General features: G+C 38.0%; 1 protein-coding gene across 4 annotated transcripts in view; it reads right to left on the bottom strand.

Moving 5' to 3' along the window:
- CHRM2 (cholinergic receptor muscarinic 2) overlaps positions 1-25302 on the bottom strand; it is a 205395-nt gene that overhangs the window by 95864 nt on the left and 84229 nt on the right. The window contains exon 1 of one of the 4 annotated variants that reach the window (XM_060196643.1): positions 21541-21625. The exons of the other annotated variants lie outside the window; for them this stretch is intronic. The gene's annotated coding sequence lies outside the window, so the exon portion shown is untranslated. Of the gene's footprint in view, positions 1-21540; positions 21626-25302 lie in introns of those variants that run through there. 4 annotated transcript variants of the gene reach the window in all.

The following is a 25302-nucleotide window of genomic DNA, read 5'->3' as shown; positions in this document are numbered from 1 at the left end:
TGGGAAAAAAAAAAACTGTTGACAATGTAGAGTAGGGTGACTTCCATTTTACTCTAACACTGAAAGAGAGACACTATCATTAGGGACAAATAACAAGGAATCCAGTAGGGAATATAAGATTAAGACTGAATTATTCCATTTAAATAAACATGTGCCATCTGAAAGCTTGAAGTAACAGTTACTGATGCTATTATATTTGCTTATAGCATTATTATTGTAAGACTTATAATACCTGAGTTGATTAATTCACTGAAAAGATTAGAATATAAAGAATCTTTGCATGAAGGAAGCAATCAGTACATATTTTAAAATATGGTAATAAGGGATTGAGAAGAAAGGTGAATGTTTTCTTCACAAAGAAATTGTCTGGTGTTATAACACAATTGTTTAGAGCTCCTTTATGGCTAAATGGAAATTGGGGTTAGTAGAGCAGTGAGGGAAACTGTGAAAGATCATTTATCCTGCAGTCCTCTGCCTGTGAAAATAATTAATAGCCAACTAAATGGGAATTATCATAGAGATCAAGACCTGTTCCATTTAAATTAATATGCCATAAAGAGGAGACAACAACTGAAGCAGCCAGTGAGAAATATTAGTGAAATTTAACTCCAGCAAAGCATTATTTTCCATAATTACATAGCAAATTTTAAATAATTTATGATGACACAGTTTTATGTGGATTCAATAACTTCAGATTTATTGCTACATATCAACACTTTTTGTCACCACTAAGTCTTCAGTTCTTTGGAGTAATTTTTTTTTCCAGATGAAAAAACAGAGAGAAAAATGGAGAAAGACATCATAGTACTGAAGCTTTTTGCAGTGTGGGGGTAGACTGGAAAGAAGATGAACCTGAGTCACATGCATGACAGATCAATCAGCTTCCCAACTTCCTACATAACTATTTTGACAGTCCACCTACCAGAACTTTAAGAGAGAATTTTACTTGCATTTTTACCCATTTACAAGTCACTTTTATTTCATGACTAATGTTTTCTGCCATATAGTATTTAATGTGTGAAATAATCATGGATGGAGACAAGAGAATGTTATTAAAACTTTAAGAGAAAGTTTTCTTAGAGTACTCATGAACACAATCTCAGAGTCTTCCCTTAGACATTTTCCATCTCGGTTTTGCACACCATCCCCAACTTCATGTACCATTCTACACTTCCGTGCTAGAATTTGCATTCTGACTTGAAGGCCATGTATCCTCCCACTTGTAAAGTAGCTCTGAAGCATGCTGAAAGAACAACTAAAGCAATACACAATAAGAAGCATACCATTCCATTAAAGGTATTTAGTATCCTGAGGTTGAAAGGGAGAAAAGAGAATAGGGGTCCTTGGAACTCTAAGGAAGCAGCCTGGGAAGAGCTTTGGACCTTAGTAATGGGACTCCACAATCTGTATTGACTGATCATAAGATGAATTAATAAATGTTCTAATTATACTGTAATTTTCTGACTACCTGTTGATGTATGCCTGTTGACTAAACTTAACCATCAATAAAAGTATAATAAATTCCATAAATATAGTCTATATAGGTTGACTTCCTTCAGCACATAGTATGGTGAAATAACAAGGACTAAAATATGTCTTCAATCACACCTACCTTTCCCCAAATCCTCTATGTTCCATATATATATATATATATATATATATATATATATATATATATATATATATCTGGTCTTCTTATGCTATTTGTAGGTCCATGAACTCTTTGCTCATGGAAAGAATTTATTAGGTAGTAAGGTCAGATCAATAATCCCTTTGATATGCTAAGGAAAAATACATAAATAAATAAATAAATAAATAAATAAAATTAACTGAATTTATAAGTGTAGAAGATAATGGACAAATAATATGGAACCTTGTTGAAAGAGGTAATATAGAAGGAAAAAAATAAAGAACTACTTACATCCTTGGCCAATAATCTAAAGAAGGAATGGTAAACCCAGTCCAAATTTAACTTTGTGTTTTCTCTTTCTGTCATTGTTTCTTAAGTTCTGCTTATGAGTAGATCATCCAGTATTCATCTTATTTTGGTTATCTCAGTCTGATTCCTTCAAGCAACTTCCAAGATAAGATGAAGGGATGACTTCATCATTCTTAACAGTTGAATAGTATACATACCACAACTTTCTTAGTCACTCCTCTGTCCTTGAATATGTGAGTTGCTTCCAAGATTGGGTCCTTACAAATTGTACTAGTATCAACATAGGTTTACATAGATTTCTCTGGATGGGTTTGTTTGCTTCTTTGGATATACCCCCAGGAGAGAAATTGCTGGGTGTAGGGAAGTGTGAGGATACAGTAGAGCTTGACAGGACACCCCATTGAGGGGCATGACGAATCCTATCAGTCTCTCTCTACTAAGAGGTCAAGCAAGGAAGGACATGGCCTCCAGGGTCTACCCCACCTATCAGCCTCCCTGCCTCACAATGGCCCACCCCCTTATTTCTACATAATGACTGTTTTTCCTAAAATTCCCCTCCTACTACTTCACCCATTCCATTCCTTTGATCATACCTGATCTATCTTCTCTCTGCCCTCAGGATCCCGCTCTGGCTGCTGGTTACTGATAACCTTGCTTTCTCATTCCTTTAAATGATTAAACCTCTTGCTCAGAAATTACTGGAAAAGTCCTGATCCTCCCCCATACCCTTTGCCTACCTAGATGGTATATAAATGTCACTTCCTCCTGTGACCTCTTCCTCCCTATCATATATGGTATACATATGTCACTTCCTCCTGCGACCCCTTATAATCCCTGAATTGCTGTTCAATAAATGGATTTTTTCTATTATTGTTCAATAATGGATTTTTGTTCAATAAATGGATTTTTGTGTGTCCAAGGAGCCTGGGACCTTAGTGATCTCAGGTGGCACCTCTTGCTACATATAGAAAGACCCAGTCACTCACCCCTGCTGCCGGGGACATTCCTTCTAGGCCTCCCGCATCTGGTGCACAACAGAGTGGGTAAGCTCCAAAGTTTTTGCTCCAAAGAGGCCTTCCCACTGAAGAGTCCGACAGCTGGGTCATGGGCCATATCCATTCCTAGCATTCTGAGTATTCTTCAGAATGCTTTCCATAGGAGTTGGACCAATTTGCATTCCCACTTGCAGTGTAGGATTCCTTTACACCAACCAGCAGACTCAATGGACACATGGAGAGGAGAGTAGGAGCCAACAAACACTATACTTTCACTGTAACTTTGGCTTTATTTGTATGCATCTTAGAGCTTTAAACTTAAACCTAGCTTTTACTGAAGAGAAACAAGAAAACAAAAAAGTGAGTTTGCATGGTTGTTATAAAATGAGAGGGGAAATTCTTTAGTGTGATTATTGTGCAATAGCAAGAAGATGCCAGTCTAGCAGTCAGAAGATCAGAGGCTCAGGACTGAAAGGCTTAAACGAAATGAACAATTATTGATAGTTTGGGTCTCAAGCCCTCTTAGGTATCATAAAATGACAGAGCTGACTTATAAGCTCTTTTTTTAATTATTTAATTTATTTATTAATGAGAAAGGTAGGAAGAGAGAAAGAAAGAACAAGACATCACTCTGGTTCATGTGCTGCCAGAGACTGAACTCAGAACCTCATGTTTTAAAAATCATCAAAGGTATTGAGATCTCTCCAAACATCAGTGTGAGAGAATAGTTCATTCAAAAGTGTACAGAGTCAACTTTCATACTAAACTTTCTAAGACTTCAATAGTCAAATGTAACTCCAGTGGGAAAAGTAAAAAATCAAGATGTTTCTTTTGAGATGGAATAGTAAAATACATTACATTTGTGTTGATTGTATACATATATATAAATCATAAAATTTGGTGAAAAAAACTGCTGACAATGTATACAGTAGTCTCTCTTTCTATTGAAAAGGAGGGAATTAAAACATTGCTTTGCAAATGGTATTTTGCACTGTGCCTCAATAGAAAATGGTGAATTACAATATTTTTATTTTAAAATATTTTACTAATTTATATATTTAGGATTGAGGCAGAAAAAATGAGAGGGAATGGGAAAATAGAGAGTATGGAGGAGAGAGAGAGGAGAGACAGAGAGAGAAATCTGTAGCACTCTTTTACAGTTTTTGAAACTCCCCCCTCCCAACAGCAGGTATGGACCAGGGGCTTTAAACCATGTCCTTGAATATGATAATGTGTGCTTTCAAATGAATATGACACAGCCTGGCCATGTAATTATACACATTATATTTTATATTTTCATGTTGTAAAAACTATTTGTACTATATCAAATATAGGAAAGAGATATTAGATGTCTTCAAGTTGTCACTAAGATTGCTCACCCTTTCTCTGTTTACATAAGCTCTTTACAACACCCTTTCCATCCACATATGACAGTTGTCTGAAAGACATAGGGTTCACCACAAAGATCACAGGTTGAGATCCACTAATCATTCAGGCAGGGTTCAGTTCTTTTTTTTTTAATTTCTTTATTGTGGAATTAATGTTTTACATTCAACAGTAAATGCAATAGTTTGTTCATGCATAATATTTCTTAGTTTTCCATATAACAATACAACCCCCACTAGGTCCTTTGTCAACCTTTTTGGACCTGTATTCTCACTCCCACACACCCCAGAGTCTTTTACTTTAGTGCAATATGCCAATTCCAGTTCAGGTTCTACTTGTGTTTTCTCTTCTGATCTTGTTTTTCGAATTCTGCCTGAGAGTGAGATCATCCCATATTCATCCTTCTGTTTCTGACTTATTTCACTTAACATGATTTTTTCAACCTCCATCCAAGATCAGCTGAAAATGATGAAGTTACCATTTTTAATAGCTGAGTAGTATTCTGATATATATATATATATATATATATATATATATATATATATATATATATATATATATATATATATATATACCACAACTTGCTCACCCACTCATCTGTTGTTGGACACCTGGGTTGCTTCCAGGTTTTGGCTATTACAAATTGTGCTGCTAAGAACATATGTGTACACAGATCTTTTTGGATGGGTGTGTTGGGTTCCTTAGGATATATCCCCAGGAGAGGAATTGCAGGATCATAGGGTAGGTCCATTTCTAGCCTTCTGAGAGTTCTCTAGACTGTACTCTACAGAGGTTAGACCAATTTACATTCCCACCAGCAGTGCAAGAGGGTTCCTTTGACTCTACAATCTCTCCAGCATTTGCTGCTGCTACCTTTTCTGATATTTGACATTCTCACAGGAGTGAAGTGATAGCTCATTGTTGTCTTTGTTTGCATTACTCTGACAATCAAAGACTTGGAGAATTTTTCATGTGTTTCTCAGCCTTTTGGATCTCTTCTGTGGTGAATATTTTGTCCATTTTATCTCCCCATTGTTGGATAGGGTTATTTGTTTTCTTGTTGTTGAGTTTGGCAAGCTCATTATATATTTTGGTTATTAGCCTCTTGTAAGATGCATGGCATGTAAAGATCTTCTACCATTCGGTGAGGGGTCTCTTGGTTAGGGTAGTGATTTCTTTTCCTGTGCAGAAGATTTTTAATGTGATGTATTCCCATAGGTTTATGCTTGCTTTAGTTTTCTTTGTAATTGGATTCAAATGTTGCTTGTCTGAGAAGGTTTTTATGTCTCCATCTAGTCTGAATGATAGTCTAGCAGGATACAGTAGTCTTGGTTAAAAGTTTTTCTCATTGAGCACTTAATAGGTAACTTGCCATTGTCTTCTGGCCGTTAGTGTTTGTGCAAAGAAGTCTGCTGCTAATCTTACTGGTTTTCCTCTGTAGGTAACACTTTGTTTTTCTCTTGCAGCCTTCAGGATCCTCTCTTTATCTTTATTCCTTTCCATTATAAATATGATGTGTCTTCATATCTTTAACTCTGGGTTAATTCTGTTTGAGATCCTCTGGTCTTCTTGAACCTTTATATTTTTGATGTTGTCTAGACTAGAGAAGTTCTCAGCTATTATGGCCTGAAGAATGCTTTCTCCCTCTCCCTCTCTTTCTTCCTCTGGTAAGCCAACAAAGGATATATTATTTCTTTTGAAGTCATCCCAGAGGTCTCTGTTGTTGTTTTCAGTATCTCTTAATCTCTTTTTGAGATCTCTTACTTCTTTTTTAGTTGTGTCTAATTTGTCCTTGATCTTGCTAATTCTGTCTTCAGCCTCATTTATTCTATTCTCTCTCCCTTCTACTCTTTTCTGGAGTTCATCTATTTTGTTACCTTTTTCTGATACTGTTTTATCTTGCTCAGATAGTTGTGTTCTTAGCTCAGCTTTTCCAGCTTTTAGCTGTCTAATAACCTTGAGATAATTAGTGTTTTCTTTCAGAGTCTCATTTGTTGTTTCTCAATTTCTAATAATTCTTTAAAACTCTTTACTCACTCCTGTGATTATTTCCTTAACTAATGTTTGGACGTTGACTACATTATTTTATGCTTCAACCTTTGGGCAGGGCTTTTACCTGGACTCTTGTCTTGGTTCATTTCTCCAGTATTTCTTCTTGTTGGTTTAACAATTCTATATAGTATGCTTTGAACTCCCTCTGTCAGTACTTTCCAAATTACTGAACTCTCTTGCCTGGATTGATTTATGTCAAAGTAAGGTACTTAAATGTTTCACAGTTATGGAAATTGACAGTTGTTTCAATATTATTTTAACCCCTGATTTGGAGCTCAGTGTCTTAAAAGCCTCTTTTGTTCTTTTACTTCCCTGTAGGCTATGGAAGCCTGAGGGATTTTAAACTATAAATAGGCTTTTTAGCTTAATCCTTCACTCCTGATCAAGAGATAAAGCAGAGTGGGGCAGAGATAATCCAGTGATTATGCAAAGAGATTCTCACAGCCTCACTGCTAGGCCATGGAGGTATAGATCTCCAGAGCTTTCTGGTTAGTTCTCTGTTCCTTGATGTCAGCACAGGGCCTTCTCCCTGCTGTTACAGTTTCTGAGGTCAGTAGCAATGGAGATTCACAGTTGCATTTGGTGAGTCTTAAGGGTGTCCTCTCTTCCCTTCAGCCATCTTTTGTTGTTGTTGTTGTTGAAAGAGACTGGAGGGTGTATGTCAGCTGGTAAACTGCCAGACTGTTACCAGCCACTTAATCTCTCCCTAGGCTCCTCTCTGTCCATGAGCCACACATATTTGCACTCACTGGTGATTTGGTGGGTTCCTGAAGTGTTCTATTCCTGCCTTGTTGTGGTCCCAGTTGATCACATTTGGTATTCCTACTTGACCAGGGAGAGGAGAGGAGAGAAACACAACTGCTGCTGCTCCATAGCCCTATCTCTGGAAGCATGACCCACAGGGTTCAGTTCTAACCAGCAATGAATATGTGTTATTTCAGTATATTGCTTTTTGTTTTGCCACCTGAGTTATCCCTGGTACACAAAGAATACACTACTAATAAAATTTATTTCTTTAATTATTTCTTTTTTGCTTTTTGATAGAAAAGAGAGAGAGATTTGAGAGGGCAGGAAGAGGAATACCGCTTCAGTGCTCCTGAAGCATCTCCTTTGCTGGTGGAGATTTGGGACTTGAACTTGGGTCTTTGCACATTGTAATGTGTGTGTCTTACCAAGTGTGCCACTGTCTGAATCTTGACTGTATATTGTTTAAGGAGTTAGGGAGATAGAATATGTGATTCTGATATAAATAAATATGAGTTGTATAAAAACAACTCCAGAGACACTATTTTCTCCTCAAAGTGGAAGTCACATTTAAAAAGGAAAGACCAAGAAGGAAAGATAGAATGGGCAATGTGGGAAACCAATAAATAAAGTTATGACAAAGAAAGTGTATGTAGATGATAAGATGTCATTTCAGTAGGAATCTATGATTTTCTCAATATTTTAACTCAGCACATTGCTTAAGGAAATCATCTTATTTCCTAAACTTATGAGTAAGACAGTGAATGATAGTTTTAGGAAGGGGTTGAAAAATCAGTGAGTGGATGACTTAAGGGATTAATAAATCCATTAAAATATTGTACTGCTATGGTATTCTTCCACTCCTAGATATCCAATTATTATTTGATGAAGAGCATTAAGAATTGAGAGATAATCATTTCTTTTTGTTGCCTCATATGTCAATTTCCCATTTCTTCTTTTTGTCATGTGCAATCAAAGGAGAGATAATGATGAGTTATCAGGTAGTATTTATCCATATTAGGTACCATAGGGGGAGAAAGCTTCAGTAACAAAACCTAAGTCTGGTCATCCAGACTGCGTGCCTCTGTATCGACATATTTTATTATTTTCTTCTCCAGCTGACATTTCTCTAATGCATATAATATATCTTACACAGGGCAGCTTCACAACAAATTCTATGTGTCATTAAAATTGACAAGGTTCCTTTGTAAGTGATGCACCTGGCATGCTTTGTTTCACTTCTGTTGAGAAAGTAAAACTGAAGTTACAAGAATCATTCTATGTGGCCAGATGGACCCGTTGCTCAACTTACAAAGACAGTTGCCTCTCTGTTTGAGGAGGAAGAATCCCAATGGAAGGAAAGTCATGAACATAGAATCAAAACACTATATATATTAATTATATATATGGCATACATTTGAAGAATTTTTATACAGTCATTAAAATCAATGATATGATTTATATTCATAAATATGAAAAATGTATATATGTGTATGTAGTTACACACAAAGTAAATTGGAGGACATGATATAGTATATATAGTATGATTTCATTTTCAAAAACTGATAAAATGAGTGCACATGTATGTGCAGAAGGAAGGTGACATAATAAGCACAATCATGGCAACAATAACAAAAACAAAGAACAAAGAAGAGAAGAGAAAGAAGACTAGACTAATTTAGTATGAGTTCAAGATCTCCAATCATTCTATTTTGTACATCTGTGTACCTTTATCTTAATAAAGCAACTTCTACATTTATGAAATGAGACAGATTTAAGTGTACATGCCTATATTTCTAATTTCTATGCATCCACATATCATTTTGTACTTCAGACATCAATAAAAGTACAGTTTAGGGGATTGGGTGGTGGCACAGTGGATTAAGCACAGGCAGAGCAAAGTGCAAGGACCACGTAAGGATCCCAGCTCGAGCCCTGGCTCCGCACCTGCAGGGGAGTCACTTCACAAGCAGTGAAGCAGGTCTGCAGGTGTCTATCTTTCTCTCCCCTTCTCTGTCTTCCCCTCTTCTCTCTATTTCTCAGTCCTATCCAACAACAACAACAGCAATAACAACAGCAACAACAGTAAAACAAGGACAACAAAAGGGAATATATATATATATATATATATTTTAAAGTGCAGTTTAAAGAGGATCACTACCATCCCTACAACAGGAATTTCCTCTAATCTAGAATTTTTTGTGTAATATTAACATATAGTCCTTATACCTCATTTAAGGTGGCAGTGCAATAAATACAGTGGCTTGTCTCATTCTGTCAGATTTTAACAGTGTCTGCCAATTACCTGTTATAAGCCTGCTTCTTCTGGGATTTTTTCCAGGATGTTTTCCATGACATTTTCATTCCCCCACCCCTAACATCTGTGACAATGCCACCCACCCTTTTGTTTGTGGCTTACTTCCTCTAGGGGAAAATAAGACACTCAATGAAGCATTCCCACTTGCTGACACCAATCATTTCCCCATAGGATATTTGACTGAACAGAGATTACATTGGCTCCTTAGAGTAGATGAGGGTGTCTGCAGGGGACACTTCTCTATGAAATAAGTGGGTCTAATAAAAAAAGTAGTCCCCATCCATTATTAAAAAAAAAATCAGTAGCAAACACGTCAGAGGAGAGAAACATTTGTGACTCAGAAACATTACTAATTAGAGAAATACCAGTGAGAACCAGCATGGGATACCATTTTTACTACTACTAGATTGACAACAACAAAATAGTATTACAAAACTAAGTGATGAAGAGAATGTGATTATTATCTCTTCTATACTAATGGAGAAAGCATTTTACAGAAAATAATTTGTTTTGGGGGCCGGGCAGTAGCGCACCGGGTTACAAGCACATAGAAGGAAACACAGAACCCACACAAGGATGCTGGTTCCAGCTCTTGGCTCCCTATCTGTAGGGGTGGTTGCTTTACAACTAATGAAGCAAGTCTGCAGATGTCTTTTTCTCCCCCTCTCTACCTTCCTCTCCCCTTTCTACCTCCCTCTCCCCTCTCAAGTTCTTTCTGATCTCTCCTATTAAAAAAATGGACTCCAGGAGCAATAGTGTAGGTACTAAGCCCCAGTGATAATATTGGAGGCAAAAAAAGGAAAAGAATTTGTTTTTCTTTTAGAAGGTGTGCTCTCCCCTCATTTTCTGAACTTAGAATTCCCTTATAGAATCAGTTTAAACCATAGAGACATAATTACATCTGAATTTAGTGTAGAATTCAAGGGTACACTTGACCAAATTATAAATGGAGTTAATATATGTATGCATAGCTTGCTATATTTATTTCAGATCAGTTTTTTTTTTTTTTTTAACAAATAACTCACTTTTTATCACTGGGGCTTCATCAATCTAAACTGACTTTTGTTGTTGTTTTTTTTTTTTTTTTAAATAGAAACCTAGATAGAGAAACAGATGGAGTGAGGGAAAAACTACAGATCAAAGTTCCCTGTAGTGTGTGTGTGTTGGGGGGATGGTGGTGGCAGGCTGGGAACCTGGTTCTTGCCCAATACCAAAGAAGGCGATCTCCCTGGTTAGCTATCATGCAAGCCCTCACTTGACCCTTCCTTTAAAGACAGTGTTAGACAAAGTTGATAGCATGATATTTCTCTTTTCTTCCTCTCTCTCTCTCTCCCCCTCCCCCTCTCTCTCTCTCTCTCTCTCTTTTGACACTAAGGTTATAACTGGGGTTTGGTGCTTGCAAGATCAATCTACAGCTCTCAGAGACCACTTTTTTCTTTATTTTTATGATACAGACAGAGAGAAATAGATCAAGAGAGGGGAACAAAGTGAGGAGAAAGGGAGAAAGAAAGAGGAGAGAGAGAGAGAGAAATAGCCTTTAGCCTGATCCACTAGTAGGTGGTGGTTTCCTACTGCAGGTAGGGACCAAACCAGATCCTTGCACATGGTACTACTGTGTGTCATGATCCTTGCGCCAGTATGGTAATCTTCAAGAAGAATAATCAATATTATAAATTAGCTGACTCATCTGGAATGGATGAATATGAAAAGTAAGATATCAAGTCTTCTAAACTGATGTAAGAAAGGGTTTCTACAGATCTTAGTTTAGAGATTTGTCCTAAGCTCTTGCTGACACTAAGAATCTTCAAAAATCTTTTTTTTACCTCTCTAAGTGTTTTATTTCATATCTTTAAAAAATGAGAATACGTGTATCTACATTCCAGAGTTTTAAAAGAAGGCAGTGCCATCTTTGGTGTCATTAATATTGTTTTCTGACCACTTCACTTTTCATAATACAGGTCTTTTCAAATAAGCCACAGACAATAAATGACATCTGACTGAGGACACCATTCAGTGTCTCTGTATGACTAAGCATAGACACCTTTAAATCATTGTTCCAGCTGGCTGATTCAGTCCAGCCACTTGTTCTTGATGCCCTTCATCACTATCTCAAATCACAGCTACTCTCTTTACTGCTTCTTTATTCCAGTTTGGTTAATTTCCATCACTTCTTTCCTTGACTTTTTTGATCTGCAACTCTATAGACCAGCAATGAACTGATTTGCCTCTATTGTCAAATCCAAGGAATTTTTCTCCTTGGATTATCCATTAAAGTTGGGTCATCATTCTCTGTACAACTAGGATGTGAAAGTCTTCTTATTCTATTTCTGTTCTCTTTTATCTGAATAAAAGCCACTCCGCATGTTTGATATGTAATCCTAACTTTGCTGCCACTTAGCCAATATACAGAATCTATACTCACCTAATATATGTCAGATTTTGGCTGTTGACTTAAGGTTTTCTTCTGCATTGCTGATCTCACTAACCACTTAGATGATTTAAATGTCCACACAGTTGATATGCTCAATGTCCTAGACTAACATTTCCTTGACCTCTTCAACTCCATTTGCCCTCACAACTACTTCATTTAATGGATCCACTCCTGTTGACACAACATTGACTTTGCTATAGCTCAAAATTACTCCACATTTGAAATATTAAATTTAATAGTCTATTTTATTTCTAGCTAATACTCTGTAGACTATCACATTGTTGATTAGTCTTTTTTGATCACTAGTTTCTTTGTCATTTGAAGAATCTTTCTTGCATGTTGAATCATTCTTGCTGCTCCAGTGGCAGAGTTCACTATTACCAGATGCTACATAATACCACACAGTCAAAAACACAGTGATTGTCATTCGTACAAGTCCTATTTTTACCAGGACCCTCTCTAGTTAACTGTCTAAACTACTTTAACACCTTTTCCACACTCTAAATATTTGTCTTAAACTTTCCCATCTGTCACAATTATCAACAATCACATAGGTTAATGGGAATTGAGACTCTAAGGGTAATTTTTTCAATATTTTATGTATTTCTCAGATAGATACAGAGAGAAAGTGAGAAGGAAGATAGAGAGGGAGAAAGGTGGCAGAGAGATACCTGCTTCTCTCTTTCACTGCTTTTAAGTCAAAGTTCGACATCCTCGAGGAAACTCTCACGAAAGACATGTCTCTGATATCTGATTACTGTAAAAAATGGCGACTAATCCCTAGCACTGCAAAAACGGTATCATTTGTTTTCCATCTACACCATGCCTCGGCCTCGCGTGAGCTTAATGTGCAGCTTGGCGATACGAGAATCCGGCATGAAGCCCAGCCAGTCTATCTTGGCGTTACTCTTGATCTCACTCTGTCATTTCACAAACATCTCATAAAAACTGCAGCAAAGGTTAGCACGAGGAATCACATCATTGCAAGACTGGCCAGCTCCTCATGGGGCGCGAGCGCTTCCACACTACGATCATCATCCCTGGCATTATGCTATTCCACTGCAGAATACTGTGCCCCAGTATGGTTCCGTAGCCCCCATGTCCACTTGGTCGATTCCAAATTATATTCCTCCATGAGGATAATTTCTGGAACCATCTGTTCCACCCCGGTTCCATGGCTGCCAGTCCTTAGCAACATCGCCCCGCCAGATATTCGTCGGGATGCAGCATTATCTAAGTTCATTTTCCACGTCTACGCTCGACCGGACCTGCCAATATACGCGGATATCTTCGCCCACCCTGTCCAATGCTTGACGTCTCATCACCCAATCTGGTCCCCTATGCCTACACTGAATTTCTCTGTTCCAGTCTCTTGGAAACAGAGTTGGCAGTCAGCTGAGGTAAAGAACAAACACCTCATCACAGACCCCTGCAAGCGTCAACCTGGCTTTGACCTAGCATGTTATGATTGGGCCCTCCTCAATCGCTATCGAACAGGCCATGGCCGGTGCACCGCTATGTTCCATCGCTGGGGAGCCAGAGTCGACTCGAACTGCCCCTGCGGCTACAGACAGACTATGACCCACATAGTCAACGACTGCCACCTCTCCAGATTCAAAGGAGGTCTCAAAACTTTACATCAGGCTCAACCTGACGCTGTTGACTGGCTACGGAAGAAGGGCAAACGCTAGAAGAAGAAGAACTGCTTTTAAGGATTCCCCTCTACAGTTGAGAAATGTGAGCTTGAACCAGGTTCTGTGTGTACTATAGCATGTCCAGTCAACTGAGTGTGTCACTGCCCAGTTTTCCAGGGGGGTAAATTTTTGAATATCTTTGTTTACCACTTATTTACTTCTTTTAAAAAATATTTCTAATTCATTTTTAATATGTATTTATTCCCTTTTGCTGCCCTTGTTGTTTTATTGGTGTAGTTATTATTGTTGTTGTTATCAATGTCATCGTTGTTGGATAGGACAGATAGAAATGGAGAAAGAAAAAAAAAAAGAAATGGAGAAAGAAGGGGGAGAGGGGGGGAGAGAAAGATAAACACCTGCACACCTGCCTCACTGCCTGTGAAGTGACTCCCCTGCAGGTGGGGAGCTGGAGCTTGAACCAGGATCCTTACTTATTTACTTCTGTCTGCTTGTATCTGGTCTTTTATTGTGACTTCATGGAGGAAAATCTCTCTTAGCAACACTTAACCCCCATTAGAACCCATCATGACACTTCATCTCTGTTTCTTGATCTATAAATTATAAGTGATGATAACATTCAGGGGAAAATACTATTGTTTAAAAGAGCAAATTTTCTTAGCAGCAATCCCAGACAAGAAGAATTTCTATCAGGTTAACAGGTGCATGACATAACGTAAGATGCCTCCTGGGCAGATGGCCAAACCTGCAGTGATGAAAGAGCTATAATAAATCTTCCACGGGGTAGAGGACATTGTTCTTTAACAATGAAAATAGTTGATAAAAATCCATAATAATCACTTTACTACATGTCTACATAAACCTTTATTATGGCATTAGAAAAAAAATCTCAGTTACAATATTTACTTCAATTTCACATTTTCTATGTCCTTAATTCTACTTTGGTAGTATTCCTTATCTCTCAATCAGAAGAAAATGGGAGAAAATAAATTAAAGGAACATAAGTTTTTTTCCTAAATTGGACATCTGTATTCTTTTCTCTTCTCCCTCTCAACCACTTCCCCACTTAAAAATAAAAATTAGGGGTGGGGAGTCAGGCATTAGCGCAGTGAGTTAAGTGCATGTGGCAGGAAGCACAAGGACCAGGCTCCCCACCTGCAGGAGAGTCGCTTCACAGGTGGTGAAGCAGGTCTGCAGGTGTTTATCTTTCTCTCCCTCTCTCTGTCTTCACCTCCTCTCTCCATTTCTCTCTAGCCTATCCAAGGGCTGTGTGTGTGTGTGTGTGTGTGTGTCTGTCTGTCTGTCTCTATGTCTACATGCAAGGGGTCTTCCCAGAAGATTAAACTGCACATGAGCAAAGATCCCAGTAAAGTCAAATATTAAATAAATGAGAGAAAAAGAGAGAGATAAAGGAAGGAAGGGCAAAGAAACAAATCAGAACAGCACACCCAATTTTTTCGAGTTCATGCCCGTAGTGCTGATTTTTTGAAAAGGAATATATGAGAACAGCTAACATGTCTCAGAGATGATAGATCTATTCTGTGTGGCTCCAGAGAAATCTCAGTAATGGTTAAATGTCCTCAGGAGGCAGATGACAGCTAGAAGTGAGAATTTTGATGACGAGTGGGTTCCTGGAATACAATAGGTTATGTTGCAAAACAGGGAGCTCCCCAGCACTGGCTCCTGTCTATAGAAAAGTTAGATGGCTGTCTAGTCAAGACTTGATCACCTCTTAGTTGCCTGCCAGTCCTAAAAACTCTGATTAAAATGGAAATGGAAACGCATCACATCCCCTAGCTTGGAATGAAGGTTCTGACAGTAAGAGGTTAGACAATGACGTGAAGGACAAAGACAACATTTCAAGGCGCGTGGGGGGGTGGATAATATAAAAATAAAAGAGTGAAATAAAAAAATAATAATTCCTCATTGCATTTTCTGAAAGACCCAACAAGTGTCTCCCAGCAGGAAAATCAAAGAGGATAAAGAGATTTGGAGAAAAGGAAATTATTTCTCTGCATTCATCTTCACCACAAGAACGATGAGCAAATGGGCTGCCCTGGGGTTATCCTTCCCCGACAGTGAAGGTGAACCTCTGTCAAGGAGTGATGTGTTAAATGAAAGGGTAAAAGGACAAGAGGAAAACTAAAAATGCCAGACATCACAGAGAAAGTATGTGAGTTCTGAAAGAATGAAAGAATAGCATTTGGGGCCTGCCAACAACAACAAAATTTTTTTATCTTTTAAAATAGGCACTTTGAATTCTGTGAGGCAGGGGCGCATAGTTTGTTGCTGGGTTTCAATAACAGAACTAGAGCCAGTTCCCTTAGTCCAGTGACTGGGAGAATCCCCCAAAAGAAGGGGCACGATGAGCTTCTGGAAGTTGCTGGGAGCCCAGAGTTTGCTTTCCTCATTGCAGGAAGCAGAAGGAAAGAAAAAGCCTGTTATAGTTTGCTCAAACAGGGTCTCTGATGAAAGTCTCCAGCTCTGTCAGAATTCTGGAACCTTTGAGAAGATGGCAGTGGATTCTTGTGGGAAACATGCAAATAACTTTCATTGTATTTGTAATGTTTTTGTCCCACTAGGTAAATATGCTGAGACCTATACTAGGTGTTCAGAAAAAGAAAAGACTGCTAGAAAGTGTAGTTGAACTCCTTGGATCTTTGCCTCCTCTTGATTCACAGCTAAACCTCTAAAGACTGTACAACTATACTCAATTCAACATTTTACTAAAACCCACAAGCACCAGAAGTCAAAACACAAAGGTATTCGACTAGTCATAGGAAACCAAGGCCCCAAATTATGTTCTTATTAGCCCAGGTCACACAGCCAAAAATTGAAAGACATCCAGTATACTCAAACTGGACTATCTGACCACAGAGTGGCACTATTCTTTCTAAACCCTGAGGACATTCTGTACAGTGAAAGGAGAGTTAATCACTAACAGGATACCTTTATACTCTCACACAGACTCAATTAGTGATGGCAAAAGAGGCATTTTTTTTTAAAGCACAAGAATCTTTAACTGTTAGATAACTATAATATTGGACCTGGCTTTTGAAGAAGTCATATAGGTTTTCACAAATCAGTTGTGACTATAGGCTCAAAGAAAAATAAACAAAAACTCTTGTAACAAGTTGTCAAATGGGATTCAGATGACACAGTGGCTAAAGTGCAGGACTGGATAGCATCATGCCTGGAGTTCCAGCCCCAGCACTTCATATTCCAGAGTAATAATCTCACACTGTCTTTCTCATAAATACATAAGCAGAACTTAAAAAAAACTTATCAAAGTAGAGTCATTTCAAGCCATCAAAGAATATAACATCTTTTTTTAATTTTTAATTTTTTTTTTGTCTTTTTACCAGAGCACTGATGAGCTCTGGCTTATGGTCGTGTGTGTGTGTGTGTGTGTGTGTGGGGGGGGGGGCGGTGGATTGAACCTGGGACTTCCTGCAATGAGGAAAACAAACTCTGGGCTCTCAGCAACTTCCAGAAGCTCATTGTGCCCCTTCTTTTGGGAGATTCTCCCAGTCACTGGACTGGGCATGGAGTTTCTTTGCATAACCATTATGCTAACTATCCCTGTTCTAAAAAATATAACTAGAACTTTAAAATCTTATTACTAAGCAAAAGACACTGACTTGGAAATGTCATGTAATTCCAACTATATGACATTTTAGGACAATGTGTAGGCAGGAGTAGGGATAGGCAGACAGCATGGTTAGGCAGAGCACAGAGGACTGTCAAGGCAGTGAAAATACTGTGTTATAAGACCTTAGAATGTTTCTAACTGTGACCATGGGATTTGAGTTCAGACCAATAGAGATACAGGCTCCTATGCTAAATGTGAATAGGTCCTAGGTCAGATTGATGGGGTTTACAGTAAAAGGTATTTATATACTTTCCCATATTTGGGAGCTACTCTCTTACTCTGATCCAGCTTTCTAGTCCTATTTTCAACTCTGACACCATCTTCACATATAATACCTTTATCCCACCTGCATATTAGCTGTCTGGATTAGCCAAAAAATATTAATGTGATGGGCCTCTTGGAATATAAATAAACAGACTTCCTAGCCTCTTACAACATGAAGATCACAAATCTCATCTGCTCTATTCTTACCTTTAGGTTCCTGATTATTAAATAATTTGTTCTGCTTTGTTATATCTTAATGCTTTTTAGTCATCAAGTTGCAGATGCTACCATCACACCAACCTGATTTTTTGGGGGAAATGACCTCACCAATGAACTCTGGAAACCTATCTCTGTAGAGCTCTGCCCCACTAGGGAAAGATAATAACAGTCTAGGGGTATGGATCGACCTGTCAATGCCCATGTCCAGTGGAGAAACAATCACAGAAGTCAGGCCTCCCAACTAATGCACCCCAGAAAGATCTTTGGTCCATATTCCCAGGGGGATAAAGAATAGGGAACCTTCTAATGGGGATGGGGGTGTGATACAGAACTCTGGTGGTGGGAATTATATGGAATTGTACCCCTATTATGCCACAATCTTGTAAATCATTATTAAATCACTAATAAAAAAATAAGAGAAAAAAAGACCTTAACGGTGAGTGCAGGCCATTAAACCTTTGTCTAAACCAATAAAATGTACAAAGCCAAGAGAGAAGCCAAATACACACCATAAACTTTCATCAACTATACTGTGGCAAGGCAGGTTTTTCTGATTGCAGATAATATGCTACCCTGGAGGAGAACCTTAATCATGGAAAAGCCTAGATATGTATGAAATGCATAGTATATATTTATGACATTTCCTCAATTTTGATGCAAAACTAAAATTGCTCTATAGATAAGCTGTTCCTGGGGCCAGAAGATAGCTTATCCAACAGATAAATACTTTTTGTGTGTCATGTACAAGTTTGAAGTCCCAGAACCAAGTAGGGACACTCTATAGACTATAGAGTGGTGCTGTGTTATTGTTCTGTGTCTTTCTCTTTTTCACACCTTTCTTTCTTTTTTCAAAAATACAATGGTTAATTAAGATATTGGTTCAGGGAGGCTACTCAGAAGTTGTAGAGCATATGTGTAAGATCCTGAACTCCTTCAGTAGAAACACATTAAAATGAGTTTATTCTGAGTTCAAGAAACAATTGTTTATAAAGTCCTACCTGGAGGTCAGGTGCTAGCACAGTGGGGTAAACACACATGGCGCAAGGACCAGCGCAAGGATCCTGGTTCGAGCCCCCCGCTCCCCACCTGTAAAAGGGTCACTTCACAAATGATGAAGCAGGTCTGTAGGTGTCTGTCTTTCTCTCCCCCTCTCTGTCTTCCCCTCCTCTCTTGATTTCTCTCTGTCCTATCCAACAACAATGGCATAATTAACAAAAATAATAGCCACAACAACAACAAAAAAATAAGAACAAGGGCAACAAAAGGGAAAAAATAGCTTCCACGAGCAGTGGATTCAAGGTGCAGGCACTGAGCCCCAGCAATAACCCTGGCAGCAAAATAAATATATAAATATAAAAAATTAAAAGTCCTACCACACTATATGAGGCAATAGATCTTGCTGCATAGTAATTTTTTGAATGTGTCATTTGCAATAGTATCACAAATACCTGGGTATTCACCCAACCACTTCTCTTCACTAGCTACAGATTCTTGATAACTATATATTATTTCAGAGTTTAATTTTCCTTATCTGATAAAAGTGGGGTTGGACTAAAATAAGGTTGAGTCGCATTTTGGTCTTGCTATAAATGATCCTAGATGCTAGGAGGAACCAGGTCATGCAAGATTTTGAATGCCAAGCTGAAGTATCTGGATTTTATCCAGAATACCATGGAAAAAGCACTGAAGGATTTTAAGCTTGCTTGATATAATAGTGGTAGTATTTTTTTGAAGATTAATCTCATAACAAGATGCAGAATGAACTGTACTAAAAAAAACTTAGTGGTGTGAAGTTCAGATAAGAGGTTAATGCAGTCAACCCAGGCCTGAACAGATAAGGAGATGAACTGGAGCCCTGTTCTGGAATCTTTATGTAAGATTGTATTATTAGCTGGGCAGGGTCAAACCCCTTGTTCTGTCTGACAGTCCTTCAAATGTTAGGGGACAATGTGTTTCTACTTGTTCCTTGCTAGTTCAAGATAAACTTCTTTAGTTGTGAGTTGTGTGTCACTTGCTCACCTAACAATCATTTAATAGTTAAAGGTATTTCAAAGTCAAGCAGATCTTGAACATTCATTGAGTTTGTTATATAACACACACACACACACACACACACACACACACACATATATATATATAATTTATTTCCTTTTGTTGCCCTTGTTGTTTATTATTGTTGTTGTTGATGATGTCATCGTTGTTGGACAGGACAGAGAGAAATGGAGAGAGGAGAGGAAGACAGAGAGGGGGAGAGAAAGACACCTGCAGACATGCTTCACCGCCTGTGAAGTGACTTCCCTGCAGGTGGGGAGCCAGGGGCAGGAACCAGGATCCTTCTGCGGGTCCTTGCACTTTCGCACCACGTGCACTTAACTTGCTGTGCTACCACCCGACTCCCCTTATATAGCATTTCTAATTCACAAGATTTTTCACATAAAATTTGAAAATAATAGTACCTGCTTCCCAAAAGACTGAACAACTATGACCTATTCCTAGACAAACACTGATGTGCAGTTAACATTCATTGGACATAACTATGTAACTCTTTGGCTATGAGCTCATTGAAATAAATCTTCTTAAATTCACAATATTAATGTTCATTAGAAGTAGTTTCCCTTGTGAACTTTCACTAGATATCAACTTAAAACATACTAAAATGACAGTATTTCCCCTTGCATTTCCCCAGTTTAACTATGTTTCACATTAGTGACCACCTATGACAGCACCATTCTTTCTAAAAAGTCACAAGACTACTATTAAATAGAAGTCACGAGATTTGCTTTGTCTTATAAGAGGCCTACTGTGGAAATTTCCTTTCTGCTGCTACTTACTTGGGGGTGCAATGGGGGTAAGGGAGGGGGTGGGGTAAGGATGTCAACTAGGTTGGCACCATGATGGAGAAGTTCTGAACTTAGAAACTAACAGAATGATGTTATGAAAGGAGACCCACTAAGACATTTCTCTAAAAAAATATATATGATTTTTATTGACCATGCATCTTAGAAATGGAATTAGATAAGCATGAAACCATTTTAGAAGCATTCTTTTCAATGTTTCTGGGTGCCTTTAACCAGGTGAAGTGAATAAAATATTGGCTTCATAAGAATGAAATTCTTGGGGAGTCGGGCAGTAGAGCAGCAGGCAAAACACAGGTGGCACAAAGCACAAGGACCTGCGTATGGATCTCGGTTCAAGCCCCAGGCTCCCCAACTGCAGGGGAGTCATTTTACAAGCAGTGAAACCAGTCTGTAGGTATCTTTCTCTCCCCCTCTGTCTTCCCCTCCTTTCTCCATTCCTCTCTGTCCTATCCAACAATGATGGCATCAATAATAATTACAATAATAAAACAAGAAGGGAGACAAAAGGAAATAAATAAATAAATATAAAAAAAAACCTTGAGACCCTTGAATTTCTGAGTTTGACCCTGGGTACCACATATGCTAAAAACGATGCCATGCTGCCCTCTGTCATTCATAAACAAATAACTAGATACATAACTAAATCTCAAAAATGATAAAGGCATTAGCCAAAATCCCAATAGCACAACAATATTAATGGAGAAACAACCTTCCAAGCAATGCGCTATGGCAGACTGAATGGCAGGAACAGCATTCAGAATCTGACAAGAAAAGGGAGTAAAGACCATCTCACCCCACTCCATTTAGTCCAATTGGTCATTTCCCAAATCTTAAAATGTTCTTCCCTCATAAGGAGTCAAATTCATTGAATCAATTACATTCATACTGTTGTTCATGATAACATCAGCTTGCTTATGTCTATTATCATCAATCCATTGTGCCCAATCTCTTTTATTTCTGGAACAAGCTTTCCATTAGAGATCATTAGAGACTCACTGCTTAATAAAATTTCATGCAAAATTGTCATTTACCAGAGGGCTCCTAATTTTGTCAGGACCCAGTGTCTGTAACCAGAAATCTTGTTTTTATACCATCACTGAAAGGGAGGTAAATATGGAAAACAGAGTAAAATGGTCACTGTTTTTCTTATCTGAAAGAGAAAAGCAAAAAAAGGAAAGACACTGGAAGTAATAATAGATGTATATGTGATTTAAAAAGGAAGTGAAGGCAGGACCATAGAAAAAGTGGGTGAACCACCTGCAGGGGAGTCACTTCACAGGTGGTGAAGCAGGTCTGCAGGTGTTTATCTTTCTCTCCCCCTCTCTGTCTTCCTCTCCTCTCTCCATTTCTTTCTGCCATATCCAACAACAATGACACCAATAATAACTACAACAGTAAAGAAAAACAATAAGGAAAACAAAAGGGAATAAATACATATATATATATATATATATATATATATATACATGAAAAAGTGGGTGAAAAATAAAGATAAATGATAGATAGATATAGATAGGTAGATAGTGGTAGATATAAAGTCAACCTATACTTGTACCCTTGGAAGAACTACTGCAGTTTGCAATGGAGGGAATGGGGATACAAAGCTCTGGTGGTGGGAGTGGTATGAAATTGTACCCCTATTATCTCATACTTTTATAAATAAATATTAAATCACTAACAGAATGTATTTATTGTTTAAAATATTTTTATTATATTTATTTATTTAATTGAGAGGGTAGGGGAGATAGAGAGGGGGAGAGAGAGAGAGAGAGACACCTGCAGACCTGCTTCATCACTTGTGAAGTTTTCCCCTTGCAGGTGGGGACTGGGGGCTTGAACCTGTGTCCTTGAGCACTGTAACATGTGCACTCAACCAGGTGTGCCACCACCTGTCCCCCAATAAAATATATTTAAAATGTCATCTGTAACCATGTACTTACTTCGTTGGGAAAGAAACTACAAATACTATATCATATTCTTAAGTATCATGTTTGGTGCCATAAGTGTGATTTTAAGAGTTGATTCTGTTTTTTTTTTCCAATGCCATCTCATATAATTGTGCCAATCAAGAGAACATTCTTCACACTTCTTCATTTGGCTGAGAGCATACGGCTCATTTTCTCATCAGCTTACACGAAAACCTAATTATCCTGAACCAGATGTTATGTTTCACACCAGTAGGTATGGCCAACAGTTGATTTTTGATAATGATACATCTCAAGTCTCTATCCTGAGAATAGAGTTCAGCATGATCACAACAATTGTTAGTACCTATGCATGCAAAATAATCTAAGAAAACTTATGACCCTCTGAAAATAAGAGAAAAAGAAAACAATCTCACCAAATTCTGATGAGATGCTTACATTCAGTTAGATTTCTACTATTTTTTTAAAGATAACTTTTTAAAAAATTATCTTTATTATTTATTTTGGATAGAGACAGCGAGAAATCAAGAGGGAAGGGGCTGATAGAGAGGGAGAGGGACAGAGAGACACCTGCAGCCCTGCTTCACCACTTGTGAAGCTTCCCCTACGCAGATCGGAGCCGGGGGCTCAAACCCAGTTCCTTGTACACTGTAACATGTGCTCTCAGCTAGGTGCACCACCACCCGACCCCAACTTCTTATTATTTTAAACCAGTATTTATTCACTGGGTTGAGACAGAAATAAATTAAGAGGGAAGAGAGAGGGAGAACGAGAGACACCTGCAGCCCTGCTTGTGAAGCTTTTCCACTACAGGGGTGTGTGTGTGGGGGGGGCTGTACGTTTGAACCTGTGTCATTCATTGAACATTGTAACATATATACTCAACCAGGTGCACCATTGCTCAGCCTGAACTTTTTGTATTTATGGAGTATTTAAGTGTGAAAAAAGACAAATTACAAAAGTGATAGCTTAGGTTTCAGGTGGTAGCACAACTGGTAGAGCACACATGTTACAGTGTGCAATGACCTGGGTTCAAGCCCCTGGCCCCCACATGTAGTGGGGGAAGCTTTGTGAGTGGTGAATCTGTGCTACAAGTATCTTTCCTTCTCTCTCCTCAATTTCTATCTCCATCTAAAATAAACGAGTAAATAATAAATAAACAAAAATATTGAAAAAATAAAAGTCATAGCTTTAAAAACCCAATTCCAAAGTAATCTTAACAGACATCAATTTGAATTTTTAATCACCCAAATGATAACTTCACTTATTCAACATGTGGGAATTATGACCTGTTTTTCTATACATCACTAAAAACAAATAGAAAAAAATCCAAAACCACTACTTATTTTCATTCCAGTCAAAACCTCTTTTTAGGACCAACAGAAAGTGAGAAAAGCTGAAACGTATTAGTATTCAGAATGGATTGGAGTGTAATGTACTCCATGCTTAAATCAGGGGGCTTATCAGCAACTCCATTCATGTAGCCTGGTTTGATAGAAATGTTTTGATCTTGAGACTTGAAGACATGTGTGACCTTGATCTGTTTGAAATTGAGCAGATTACACGAGAGTAGAAACTGAAGTCTCCAGCTGTATCCAGCTAACTTGATTTAGAGGATGTCTTTTCCAAGCTTATTTAGAAAAGTAAATAGACATAGAAGAGTGATATGAAAGAAACATTCAAATGTAATGTTAGAGCCTTTATAAAAATGTTCCAAGTATTTAAAATCTATAATTGATTTTATATCTGACTAAGGAATTATAGACAATTTAGGTAAAACAAACAAGCGAACCAAAATTATACTTATAGTATTACTTTCACTCTTGATTTTTGTGTTTATACAAAGTACACACACACACACACACACACACATTAAGTGATTCAGCTGGGACTGATCAGCAATTTTAAATGATGAATCTGTGTTTAAAGGATGTCTATAAATCTCATTTTAATTCCATCTCTATCTTGAGAGAAAAAGGGTGGTAGAGGCATTGCAGTACAGTTTCACCATTCAGGAAGTAGTTGATTTTGCCCTTTATGATGATGTATTCTCACTTGCTTGATACCTTGCATTTTAGCCAATTTCATTTTCAGAACAAATGATGACTTAATCTGCTATTTCATGTCAAATCACAGTGTGCTCACGCCTTGTTAGTATCACAGTCATCACTGAGGTAATGGAGCACATCTGATAGAGCCAAGCAGCTTTCTCTATATTTACCAACCTGTTTCTCATGTCTTTAATTTATCCTTTTGGTCGATTTGTTCCTCCTTGCATACGAGTACAGTGTCAAAATGGATAGAAATTCCTAAGTGCTAATATTTGCTTGGGAAGACATCTTCCTTTTCCCTGACTCTTCATTTTTCCGTGGAAATTTTAGAATCTGCTTATTGAATGCCACCAATATTTTTACTAGAAAATTTCATTAGGGGACCACGCAGCGGTGCACCTATTAGTAGCGGTGCAACTCACTATTGTGCTCAAGGGCCTGGGTTCAAGCCCAGTCTCTACTGGAGGAGAAAGCTACTTGAGTGCTGAAACAAGGGTGCATTTGTCTCTCGGTCTCCCTGTCTATCTTCTCCTGCTTTCTCAATTTCTGTCTCTATCCAATCATAAATAAATAAATTTAAAAATAAGAAAATTTCAACAGAATTATAGTGGAGGCAAGATAAATATCTCAGGAGGCAGGGCACCTGCTTTGCTGTGTTATATTAGGTTCATCTTAGAGTCCTGGAACTGTATGAGAATACCATGGTACCAGGAGAAACATGGCGCTATGACTTATCTCTTCCCCCCGCTCCCTTTCCCTCTCCCTCTCTCTTTATCTCTGAATATATTTGAATGAAAAAGTCAGACTCTGGAAGAAA

The sequence above is a fragment of the Erinaceus europaeus genome, chromosome 8 (genome assembly GCF_950295315.1).
Source record: "Erinaceus europaeus chromosome 8, mEriEur2.1, whole genome shotgun sequence".
Taxonomy (NCBI): domain Eukaryota; kingdom Metazoa; phylum Chordata; class Mammalia; order Eulipotyphla; family Erinaceidae; genus Erinaceus; species Erinaceus europaeus.
Note: the sequence above shows the minus strand (reverse complement) of the source record. Positions and strands in the feature narration are given on the sequence as shown.